This window comes from Bos grunniens, chromosome 11 (assembly GCF_055505025.1).
Source record: "Bos grunniens cultivar Pamir isolate PY7600 chromosome 11, Bosgru_T2T1.0, whole genome shotgun sequence".
Classification (NCBI taxonomy): Eukaryota; Metazoa; Chordata; class Mammalia; order Artiodactyla; family Bovidae; genus Bos; species Bos grunniens.
Genome location: NC_141175.1, coordinates 78,431,308 through 78,443,315, shown reverse-complemented (window position 1 = coordinate 78,443,315; position 12,008 = coordinate 78,431,308). Strand labels below are relative to the sequence as shown.

General features: G+C 50.5%; 1 long non-coding RNA gene across 1 annotated transcript; it reads left to right on the top strand.

Annotated features, from left to right (window-relative positions):
- Positions 1 to 10,245: 10,245 nt before the first annotated feature.
- Positions 10,246 to 11,719, top strand: LOC147363366 (uncharacterized). The gene is made up of 3 exons (XR_015137015.1): positions 10,246 to 10,400; positions 10,500 to 10,660; positions 10,867 to 11,719. It is a non-coding gene; the product is annotated as an uncharacterized LOC147363366 (long non-coding RNA).
- The last annotated feature ends 289 nt before the right edge of the window (positions 11,720 to 12,008 follow it).

The window sequence follows — 12,008 nt, the reverse complement described above, 5'->3', positions numbered from 1 at the left end:
CCTAGTGAGCGGGCAGCCTAAGGGAACAGAGCTTCATCCTGAGGGCCATCGGAAGCCATAGAAGGGTTTAGGCAGGTGACGTGAAGATCTGTTTCTCAGACAAAACCTCTATAATATGGAGAGCAGGGCTTTCCTGATAGCTCAGCTGGTGAAGAATCCACCTGCAATGCGGGAGACCTGGGTTCGATCGATCCCTGGGTTGGGAAGATCCCCTGGAGAAGGTAAAGGTTACCCACTCTGGTATTCTGGCCTAGAGAATTCCATGGACTGTATAGCCCATGGGGTCGCAAAGAGTCGGACACGACTGAGCAACTTTCACTTTTCTTCATGGAGAGCAGATCAGGGAAGACCGTGGATATGAGAGCAAGTGGAGGTGGGAAGGCTACTGGGAGCTATTGCAGGAGCCCAGGAAGAAGCAAGGAGGACTGGACACAGCCTGGTAGGTGTGGAACCAGCAGTCAGCCAGGAGACAGAGGCAGCAGGAGCGGACGCCTGCACAACCGGTTGGGAGAAAGAAGGTCCCCAAGGTACCAGCAACCAGTCAGATGTGCTTCGTGTTATGGGCAGGCATTATTTCTGCATACCCAGAGAAGCTGTTCTCAAAGGAAACACACCTGGGTTCCCCGCCACCTTCTCTGACCACACAGTTCACACCTTGTGCTCTCCTGGGGGGAGAGCCTGTGACCCCAGCCTACCCAACCCAACTTAAAACAGCTTTCTGGGTCTCAAACAGCTTCCTGCCTTCTTCTGTCTTGTGGCCAGGAGTTCTGGTTCCCCTGACCAGGGGCAGAAATTCGAGGAGCTGGGGAGAGATCAAGGGATCCACTCACAGTCCCACCAGTCCAGCAACTGCCAGTCCCAGGGCTCCTCCACACCCGAGCCCTCCCCTTAGACCTGTGCTTCTCAATGGGGACAATTTGTCAAGTCCTGAGACATTTAGGGCTGTAGGGACAGGAGATGCAACTGGCATCTAATGGGGAGAAGGCGGGTATGCTGCTGTACCTCCTGAAATGCACAGGGTGAGCTTTACCACAAAGAATTATCCAGCCTCCAAAGTCAACAGTGCTAAGGCTGAGAAACCCTGCTTCGGATGGGGTGTCAGGGTGCCCCAGCCCACAGAAGCCAGCAGGAGCCCAGATGCTTGAGCAGGGCTCCCAGGAAGGTGTCCCAGTGATAAGGACAATCCCGCCAAGAGCAAAAGCTGGCGTCTGTGTTCCCAGGGCCCTGATGCGGCTCAAGGGGCAACCGGCCCCAGGTCCCCCAGGGGTAGAGGCACGGCCAGGCCTGGAACCCACCTCTTGGGCCTCCTCGGCCAAATCCCAGAAGACCCCCTGAGTCCTCTCTGATGTTCAGTACCTGCCCGAGTTTGAGGGGCTCCTCCTCACCACCAGCACCCCCACTCCAGTGGGCTAGGGGAATTTGTTTTCTTCTTTGGAGCTTACAGCATGTTCAGCTGTCTCTGATACCGTGGGCCACAGGGACCTGAGTGAGCACGGGTCAGGTGCAGCCCAGAGTCCATCTCCACTGGCCAGGTTCAGAGTGTTTTGGCAACTCGCTCAAAACACACACACACACACACAAGGAAAGCAGGGCTGTCTCCAGGACACGTGTCTGCCCCACTGTGGCTCACTTTTATTTGTTTATAGCCCAAACTGGCCTGCCTTTGCTGTTGGTTTAGTCTAACCCCATCCTAACTTTGACCCCCGACCCCGACCCTGGGGCCCCTGAGGCCCCTCTGCCCGGCTGGCTTCTCTGGTCCTGAGCCCAGGATGCAGATCCTAGAGCCCCCAGGGTGCCCGTCCTGAGTCTGGCAGAATCTGCTACACATTAGGCCACTTGAAGAGGATGCCATCAGACCAGCTGGGGTTGGAGAACAGGCCCCAGAGAGCGAACAGCAGGACCGTCAGGCTTGGAGTCCAGCGGTGCCCCTTCTGCCCTGGGACCTCAGGCAAGTTCCTTCACCTCTCTGTGCCTGCCTTCAAGTCTATAAAAGGGGGTCGGATAGCAGGGCTGTGATGAGATCGCCCAGCTGCAAAGTACTTAGACTGGGGCCAAGCGCTAGATAACAGGAAGAGCTCTTATGATTAACACGTGCCTTGATGCTCCTCTATGAAGCATGAACACTAGAGTCCTGGCCTTTGGTCCACCGGTGGACGGGGGTCAACATGGGGGTGAAGCCCAGCCCCCTTTCTGACCAGATCCAAGATCTGCCTCCCCCGCTCACCTCCCAGGGCACTGACCAGGTAAGAAAAGGGAGGGGGCAGTTTTTCCAGCAGAGGCTGTTGTATTCCTTCTTTGATGGGTACTACCCTGAGGAAGAGTCAAACAGCTCTTTGCTGTAAATGCACTGTTCATTGGTGGGGGTAGGAGGTGGGGCTGGGACAGTAAAGCCTGGCTCTTATGTCTGGTCCACAGAGCGACTGTGGGCCTCATTTCCGGAGCCTGGATCCCCCTCCCTGTTCTTCAGGCCAACCCCTCTCCGCGTGCCAGCCCCACCTCCCCAGTCACCACATCCACAGCCCCCAAGACATTTGTGAGCCTCTCTCTGGGCAGAGGGGGAGGGGCACCCCCACCGCCCCCTCTGAGGTTGAGGAGGTCAGACTTCATCCTGCTCCAGGTTTTCATGATCTCTGTTTCTTTTCTGTCTGTCCTTGTCTATTGAAATGTACACGTTTCTACACAAGTTCAGTCTTCTGCCACAGTCCTCGTGAGTCAATACACAAGATTTCTACCCTCCATACCGTAACTTTGTTCTATTGCTTCCTACCCTAGGACACAATACTGGGACCCCTTCCATCAACTTCACCCCAGAAGACAAGGTACCTTTTCTTCTTCCCAATTCCCAAGCTTCCTCTCCATCCTCTCCCTCCCCTCCCCAACCCCAGCACAACAGTCCCACTGCCTTTTTTTATCATTCCTCACTTCCACCCTGTGGTTCTGTTTCCTCCCCCAAGCTGGCCCTACAGGAGACTGCCTGTTTCTGGGGTGAAGGAATGGTCCAGTCTTTAGAACACCCTTATAGCTTTGATAAACCTAGACAGCATATTAAAAAGCAGAGACATCACTTTGTTGACAAAGGTTTGTAGCTATGATTTTTCCAGTAGTCACGTACAGATGGGAGAGTTGGTCCATAAAGAAGGCTGAGTGCTGAAGAATTGATGCTTTCGAACTGTGGTGCTGGAGAAGACTCTTGAGAGTCCCTTGGACTACAAGGAGATCAAACTAGTCAATCCTAAAGAAATCAACCCTGCATATTCACTGGAAGGACTGATGCTGAAGCTGAAGCTCCAGTATTTTGGCCACCTGATATGAAGAACTGACTCACTGGAAAAGACCTGATGCTGAGAAAGGTTGAGGGCAAAAGGAGAAGGGGATGGCAGAGGATGAGATGGTTAGATAGCATCACTGACTCAAGAGACATGAGTTTGAGCAAACTTCAAGAGATAGCAGAGGACAAAGGAGCCTAGTGTGCTATACAGTCCATGGAGTGGCAGAGTCGTACACGACTGAGTGACTGAACAGTGATAGCACAGCCTTGACATCTGGCCAACCAATCTGTGACCAATCACCCTCATCAAGAGGCTTTTTAGTTCCTCTTCACTTTCTGCCACTAGAGTAGTGTCATCTGCATATCTGAGGTTGTTGATATTTCTCCTGGCAATCTTGATTCCAACTTGTGCTTTATCCAGCCCAGCATTTCACTTGATGTACTCTGCATAGAAGTTAAATAAGCAGGGTGACAATATATAGCCTTGACGTACTCCTTTCTCAATTTGGAACCAGTCTGTTGTTCCATGTCCAGTTCTAACTGTTGCTTCTTGTCCTGCATACAAGTTTCTCAGGAGGCAGGTAAGGTGGTCTAGTAAACCCATCTCTTTAAGAATTTTTCAGTTTGTTGTGATCTGCACAAAGACGTTAGCATAGGCAACACATTTATTTTTATTTATTTCTTTGACTGTTCCGGGTCTTGGTTGCAGCCCATGGGATATTAGATCTTTATTGCGGCATGCAAGACCCTTTAGTTGAGGCTTGCAAACTCTTAGCTGCAGCGTGTGGGATATAGTTCCCTGACCAGGGATCGAACCCAGGTCCCCTGCTCTGGGAGCTTGGAGTCTTAGCCACTGGACCACCAGGGAAGTCCCCCTGGTCTTTTAAATGATCTATAATTAATAATATTGCTTTTGTTATTTAGCACTTTCTCATCAAAGGATTCATTTATCCCTTGTAATCATCTGACAAATAAGGCCATGTTTAAGGCTTCTCATGAGTGGCCCCAGTGGGATTAACAGAAACCTTGGATTCCTCTGCCCAATTCGGGTTTCCGTTGCCAATGTTAATTACTTGTTATGAAGGATGGGAACAGGAAGGGGAGAAATTCCATCTTCTTTCTTAGACCAGGGATGCCCTGAAAGCATTGCCTATGGCTATCTCAGAGGTAAAGCCCCCTTCTCCTCCAATCTGGGACATTCCCAAGCTACTGACCAACGGATCTGAATATCTGGTTGCCCAGAACTGTGGAAGCCTGCTCTAGAATGCAGTGACATCTTCTCTTAACTGAAGCCTGGCCCCCACATGGCAGCCTTTCTGTATACCTCCACCCTATGATGAGAATTTAAAACCGCCCTTCCCTAGGCACACTGCATGGGACCTTTGGCTCCTGGCTGAATGTCTGGCCTCTTGCATTCCCCCACCCTCACTTCATTACCCTAGAACATGGCAGAGCCACAGTGAATGCCTGATAAAAATACTGGCAGCAGAGGAAGGAATCGGCTTCTCTGGCACAGTGTTCTCAGGAGTAGCTGAAGGGAATCAAGCTGCCAGCAGGGATCAGAGCAGCCTCTCCCCTCAGTCTCCAGCCCTGAGAGCAGGGCCAGATGAGGAGGAAGGAGGGGGGAGCCAGAGGGGATTAAAGGTGATGACAGGGGATCAAGGTGGTGGGAGGAAATGACCCCAAAGGTCCAAAGCCCACTCTGACTTTTCAACGGGGAATTTCTTCTGCTCCCCCCACCATTCCTCACTCCAACCTCACTTTGCACAATCGATGGATTCCTGAGAAGATGCCAGGAAATGATTTTTTTGGGAAATCATACCCTATTCTGAATGCCCAGTGGGGAATGCAGTGTTGAAATACATCTTCCGTAAATCCTTTTGTAATGTAACACCCTCTCCCGTCACCCCCATTGCCCAGAGTTTCTCTTGGATGCTCCCCCACTTCCTACACTAATGAGCCCCCCCGCCTCCAGGATCACCTGGTTTGGAGGTAGAGGCCAGGCTAGGGGGACTGTCCATCTCAGAGGACAGAAAGGACAGCTAATGAGATGTCCGCCCCGAGCCGGCAGGACCTTAGCCCTGCAGTGCTGTGAGTCACAAGCGATGAGTCACCCGGCATTGTTTGTACGGATGAGCCTTGAAGGGATCAGTCAGACTGCGGGGAAGTGGACTTTTCTCGTCTCCCTTTGGGCTCATGGGTTTGTGTGTGTGTGCCTGTGTGTGCATCTGTGTGTGTGCACATGGGGCAGCACGTACACAGAAAATCACTATTTCCTAACACATCTGGGGTAAAAATGACTATCCTTCAGTCACAAGCCTGTGTCTTAAGATAACAGGGTCAAGGCTTTACAACATTAGCTTCTGGAACCATCCCTTAGGGGTGCTGTAGGGAACTACTCTCCCAGCTCCCCCAAGCAGGGCTCCCCTTTCTCCTCTGGGTCACCCCCTCCCCTCTTACCAGTCACTGAGCTCCTTAAGGGCAACAGCTGTGGCTCATTCATCTTTGTTCACCTGGCGGAGTGCATTGCATACAATCAATTCAGTTCAGTTGCTCATTGTCCGACTCTTTTCGACCCCATGGACTGCAATCCAACCATCTCATCCTCTGTCATCCCCTTCTCCTCCCACCTTCTATCTTTACCAGCATCAGGGTCTTTTCAAATGAATCAGTTCTTCACATCAGGTGGCCAAAGTATTGAAGTTTCAGCTTCAGCATCAGTTGCACACAATGGATGCTCCCTGAGTACTTTTAGACCAATGTCCCAAGGCCAGTGCTGACCTTGTTCCCGGCTGTTCCCTACACAGTTAATGAGCAGAGCCTCTCCTGCCTCTGTGGAAGCCTGAGTTCCCCTTAGCGGACAGGGCTGAGAGCAGTGGGTTTCCACATGCCTCCCCATCCCAGTTGGGAAAACCAAGACAAGAGGTGTGTGTTTTATGATCGGGGGAGCATTCTAAATAAGACAAATCCTGCAAGCAGAACTTGTTTCTGAATTGATTGGGGTGTGTTTGGCTACTAACACCGCCCCCTAGAGTTGGCCTTGGAGAATTCAGTTTAAGGAAGAGCTGCTGCTGCTGCTGCTGCTAAGTAGGGCATCTTAAACCAACGATGACCTGGGTCTCTTGGATAACAGGCAGATACTTTACCATCTGAGCCACCAAGGAAGCCCCAAACCAAGGATAAGAGCCTTAGAAATCACCCAAAACATTTTCTATACAAATGTCGGTACAAGTTTTTTACAAATAAGAAATCAAACTGTACATTCACTCTTTTTTTTTCATTCAACAATATATTGCATTCTTTTGTGTTAGTAAACTTAGACTTAAAACTTCATTCATTACTGATAGTGCTTCCATTGTAAGGACATGTCAGGGTTAGATGCATGTGCTTTGTTGTTTGACAGTTAGCTTATGTGTCACTTTAACACGGAAAAGAACACTAAGAAAGAACACTGTTATACACACGTCTTGAGTGATCATCTCCATCAGATGGTTATTGACAGTAGCGTTGCTAGACTACGGGGTAGGCATTGGGGTTTCAAGTGTCTTTAGGCATGTCACCTACTTCTCCCCAAGGAAAAATTGTACCAATCAAACCCTCTCTCCAGCAGCCATGAGAGTGTACATTCCCTCAGGCCTCACTGACATTGGGTCCTATGAGCCTGCAAATGATTTTCAAAGAATCAATCAGTCATAAGCAAATTTTTGCCTCCCATGCTTGGAATACACTTCACAGGCGATGATCCAAACTCCCTGGGGAGGGACTGACATGGCTAAACAGCTTCTACCCCGTGCCAGCCATGAGACACATTTGCTGTCATTTAATCCCATGAGGTAGCTACTATTGTTCCCATCTTACAGATGAGCAAGTAAGGGTTCAGAGAAGTTGAGTGACTTATCCAAGGTCACACAACTGGGAAATGGACAGAATTAGGCTTTGACCTCAGGTCTGAGAACAAGGCCCATGACCTCTCTCTGGATGGCTCCTGGTGACACAAAATAATTTGGCCTTAATCCACACCTTCCAGCCACACTGTAGCCACATCAGTCTGCTTCAAAGGGTGTCCCCCCTGTGTTAGCATGGCCACTGCTAGATGGTGGAATCAGAAGTGATTTTTTTTTAATTGCTTATCTGTACTTTCTATCACAGCAATGTTTTACTTATTTACTAAAGAAACAGAAGGAAGTTTTAATTTTTTAAAAAAATCACTGGAGAAAAGAGAGTCCCATCCAGCAGTGTTTCCCAATGTTCCTCGAAACACACCACACACACATACACGCTATGATAACCTGTCTGTAGGTAGGAAGGAGCAGAGCATCTCAAAAACATCCATTACCTTCCAAGGCCATGAAGGAAGACTGGGGCCAAGCTCACACACAGTCAATTCTCCTACAACAGGCCACTGGCCCTTGAGGATGTCCCAGAGCTACTGCTGGCCTCTTTCTCCCCCAGGGTCCTGACTTCCCTTGACTCCGGCCAGCTGTCTCTGGCATAGACCCCCAACCAGCCAGCCTCTAGGGAAACTGCTGGAACCAAACGACTCTAGCGGCTGCAGTTAAATGATCAGACCTTCCAAAATAAGCAAAGGAAAGCTGAGGGAGTCAGGACTGCCAGCATCAATGAAGGAGTCAGCTGAGGGCAGCAGAAGGGTGGGGTAGGGTGGGGGTGGAGGCAGAGCCTGGGAACATATCGCTCAGGGGACCCAGGGGGCAACAGGGGTTGGTCTAAGAAAACGGTGGAAACTGGGAGACAGGGTGGAGGGTTGGGGCAGGGACTTCCCCCACTATATCCACATCCATATGCATCTATCAGAATGCATGCTGGTTTGGGATTTCTGCAATATATTTAAAGTTTAGAGGACATATAGTATACTTTGGATGGATGGAAGGGTCAATGATTGGGTGGATGGATGGAGAACTGGCTAAACAAAACAAAGAATGCAAACATTGATGGATAACTAATAAATAGGCTTGGTTCCTTTGGAGGTCAATAATACCAAGATGAATCAAGAGTTGTAAAAATGCTCTCATTGAGTCCCTAATCCCAATTCTCGTGAATTCACTAAGGAAATAATTCAGAGCAGAAAATTTCTCTGGCCCCAAAAGGCTGTAGTAGCATTGCTTCTAACACAGCAACACCAGAATGGCCTAAATGAGAGACGATCTGGGGCTGATGAGTAAATTACAGTAGAATGTTGTATTGTGCAGTCATTCAAATGATAACCAGAATGACAGTGTTAAATAAGGAAACCTTATTTCTGAAATAATATTAGGTAATAAAAGGAATTTAAAATGTGTAAGTCTGTAGAACTCTGTTACAAATTGGTGGAAAGGTATTTAATGGAAAGAACATTATAGGCTCCAACATTGGAATATCCATGTTAAGGCCCACTTGCATCTCAGACATGGTGCTTCATACCTTTAGCCTCACTTCCCACAGCCCTGAAGTGGCGATGATGCACACATCATTTCCTTGTTGGGAGGCCTGCGTTAGCGATTATGTGAGGGTGCTTTGTAAGCTCTACAGTACAAGTGACACACTAGTCACTTTCTGGATTGAAATTAGAAGGAAGAGAAACAAATACAGTGATGGGGTTAGAACTGGTATTCAGAGACATGCAAATTAAAACAAAAATACAATATTTCACCTACATCAGATTAGCCAAACAAAGAAACAAAAAGCACACACAGAATGTCCTCAAGTCTCAAGTAAATTGAACCTGAACCCCAGCTTGGGCTACCCACCTTGACCAGGCAGTGCTGGGTCATAGAAGTACAAAGTGGAACCATGGAGGGGCAACCAAAGACAGAGGGCTCGCTCCCTGGAAAAAAAAAAACCAGTCAGTTCAGATTCACTGAGCTCGGCATACCTGCAGTGTCTCGCTGCCTTCATGGATTTAGAGTGATAGCAAATACGTACATAGTGCTTGCACTGGCCCAGTAACTTTACAAGTGCTTTCTTATGTGTTAATTAATCTTTGTAACAGTCCACTGAGGGCTTTCGTGGTGGCTCAGTGGTAAAGAATTCACCTGAGAGCGCAGGAGATGCAGGTTCGATCCCTGGGTTGGAAAGATCCTGGAGGAGGAAATGGCAACCCACTCCAGTATCCTTGCCTGGAAAATCCCATGGACAGAGGAGCCCAGCAGGCTATAGTCCATAGGGTCACAAAGAGTTGGATACCGCTTAGAGACTAAATAACAACAGCCTATTGAAAGAAACAGGTACTATTATCCACATTTTGGGGGAGTTTAGCTGGGCCCAAGACCACCCACTGGTGACCAGGAAAACCAGGATTAGGAACCCTCGCCACCTCTCACATACTCTCCCCAACAGGCCTACTTCAAACTCCTGAGATCACCAGCCTAACAGCTGAAGCCATAAGGCAGGCAACTCTGGCTCCACTGCAGCACTCTGGCCGGAGGACAAACCAGCTGGTCAATCAGCAGTTGGCCATTTTTCGCGGAGAGTAGGTACCTTTGGTGCACTGGAGCAGAGGACCGAGCCTGGAGGAAGCCCAGATCGTCACACCCCGTCCGTCCTCTTCCCAGGTACCCTGCGTCTCCACCACCAGTCCTTGGATTTCTCAGTGCAGTACCCTGACCCTGGGGAGGGAGCTCCCAATGCCAGGTTTTCTCCCTCCTACCGACGGGATGGACATGAGTTAGAGCAAGCTCCGGGAGTTGGTGAAGGACAGGGAGGCCTGGCATGCTGCAGTTCACGGGGTCGTGAAGAGTCTGACACAACTGAGCGGCTGAACTGAGACTGCACTCCCAGGAGAAGCCTCCAGGGGGCGCCCTCATCCCCCAAGTCCAGAGGGCCTAGGGTGCAGAGTCAGCGCTGGGCACCAAGCCTGGGGTGATGGTTGGAACACAGGAACTAGCTCTGTAACCTAGAGAAATAGCTTGGCTGCTCCTAGCCTGTCTACTCATGTGTCAGGAGGAAGAATGATAGCTATTTTGTTCCCGGGTCTACTTACCACATCGGGTTGCAGGGGCGGAGTAATGGAGGCCCTTGTGCCTGCCACTGGGTTTTCCCTTGTGGCTCAGCTGGTAAAGAATCCACCTGCAATGAGAGAGACCTGGGTTCGATCCCTGGGTTGGGAAGATCCTCTGGAGAAGGGAACAGCTGCCCAGTCAGTATTCTGGCCTGGGGAATCCATGGACTGTATAGTCCATGGGGTGGCAAAGAGTCGGAAGGGACCGAGCGACTTTGACTTTCTTTCTCTTTTCAGCCTGCAGCTAGGCGGCTCCCGTCTCAGGGAAGAGCCCTGCATCTGGGCCCTAGGCAGAGAAGAGGACAGGGCTTCTTGTCAGGGAAAGGGAACGGGCCTAAAGTCCCCCCAACAGGCTGATCGCTGGCCCGGACCCCAGCTGTTTGGAATTCAGTTCACAGGTATTTCTCAGCTCCCGCTGCAAGTAAACCGGTGTTGGTGTGTTTGGGGCCCTGTGGGGAGAGGGAGGGAAGAGGCAAATGGAAGCAGCATTCAGGTGGCTTAAATGAACCATCGCCCGCTAGGCACCAGGGTTTTCGTGTTCACTGCCTCCTTTAACCCTCACAGTCACCCCCGAGAAATAAACACGCTCACCTCCTTCTTACAGACGAGGAAGCAGGAGCCGTTGCAGATTTCCCCGCCTCGACCCCCACCCCGCACGCCCCCTCCGCAGGACAGTCTGAGTAAACTGAGGGACTGGACACCGGAAAAGAAGCTCTCCAGGGGCTCTCCAGGGGCTCAGGTCCCGGCTGAGTCACCTGCCTGGACGTCCGTTTCATATGGCCTCTCTGTTACTCACTAACCAAGAACATGACTTAATTCCCCGTGGGCGATCCCACCAGGCACATAAAGAAATGCGTGATGACTGTGACACAGAAGCTAAAAGCCTCAATTACCCTTCGTGACAGGAACATGGGACTTTTTTATGAAGAGAGAAATTTTTGCCTCGTAAATTGCACGTGTGAGGGGTCAGCCCGCGCTGCTGGTGACCCTGTTACATCCTTCACAGCCAGAGGCAGCCTCACAGATGGCAGGGATCACCCCAGCCTCACCCCTGCTTATTAAGCCCCAGATTAGTGGTTTGAGAGAGCCCTGAGGGGTCAGAGCGGGGGCCGGGGTTAGGCCAGGAGAGGCAGCCAGAATGTAGGAATATTCCCGGCTCTCATCCTGGCTCTGCTTACGGGTATCAGTTGTAGCGGGTGGGCAAAGGAGAGGATCTTTAAAAGGCTTTCTTGACACTCCCACCCCCAGAAATTCTGATGTAATGGGTCCAGCGTGGAGCCTGGGTACTGGGATAGCTTTAATAGTGGCTCAGGTAATTCTGAAGTACAGCCAAATGGAGAGCTAAATAGACCTTACTCCACCCTGCCAAGTGATGAATTGAACAGAAAGTTTGTAGCAAGTGCGGGCTGGTGCTGGGGGCGGGGGCGGGGGGACCAGGAATAAAACACAGTTTCTTTACATGGAGCCCTATTTCTGACTCCCCATATCTCATGGGCAACAAGGACCCTGTGAGGAGGCCTGGGTGCAGGATGTGGTCCCTTGGGGAGAAGCAAGCCCAAGCTTGAGGTGAACCCAGAAGATGATCTGATCTGTTTGGGAGCTCCCACCAATGCACACAGCCACTGCTCCCCTCCCAAAGCTGTCATTCCCATGGGCGTTCACCCCTTCATCTCTGCTGTCTTGCTCCCCTGACCTTCACCAGGTGTCCTGAATGCCCCACACCCAGCTGCCTGAGGATCCCCTTTC